This window comes from Myotis lucifugus, unplaced genomic scaffold (genome assembly GCF_000147115.1).
Source record: "Myotis lucifugus unplaced genomic scaffold, Myoluc2.0 scaffold_729, whole genome shotgun sequence".
NCBI classification, from domain to species: Eukaryota; Metazoa; Chordata; class Mammalia; order Chiroptera; family Vespertilionidae; genus Myotis; species Myotis lucifugus.
In genome coordinates this window covers 206,385-207,057 of record NW_005871777.1, presented here as the reverse complement: position 1 = coordinate 207,057, position 673 = coordinate 206,385, and positions in this window count along the sequence as shown.

Sequence of the window (673 nt, the reverse complement as noted above, 5' to 3'; positions counted from 1 at the left end):
CAACGGGCGCGTGCGCCCCCCGCTCCCGAGCCCAAGAGCGCCTCGGGGACCAGCACGAGGGTGTGCCCTCCTAGAGACACTTGCAGGACCGATGTGGGCTCGGGCTCCAGCACCAGGTCAATGCCGTCCAGAGGCAGCTGCAGGGCACAGCCTGCAGCCAGGACCAGCACGGAGGTGAGCGCGTCGGCTGCCCGGGGCCCCGCCGGGCCTTGCAGGTTGGGCGCCATCCCATCTTCAGGGCCCGCGGGCTCCTCAATTCGGCGGCGCTTGGCGGGGCCAGGTCCTCCGGATGGTGGTTCCCACCTGGGCGCAGCATGGAAGCTGGGGCTGAGGAGGCGGCTGCCTATCATCCTAATGGCGCTGAGGGCGGTGTTGCGGAAGCCTAGCAGAGGGCGAGTGTCACTCAGCATCGGCGACAGGTGAGGCGGGCTGGGGGCGGCCTGGGCGAAGGGAGTCGTGGGGCAAGTCCTCCGAGCTGCTGGGCGTCCTACCCGGAGGCCTGCAGTCTGGCTGGCGGCAGCCTGCGTCTGGGCTTCGAATCTTTATACGCCCACGCTGGCCCCGGCGTGCGTGCCGTACACCCGGAACCAGCGTCTCACTGGTTCTGGCTAAGCCCCGCCCCTTCCGAGGCTCCGCCCCGCGGAGATGGTGGCAAGTTTGGCGCCCAATATCC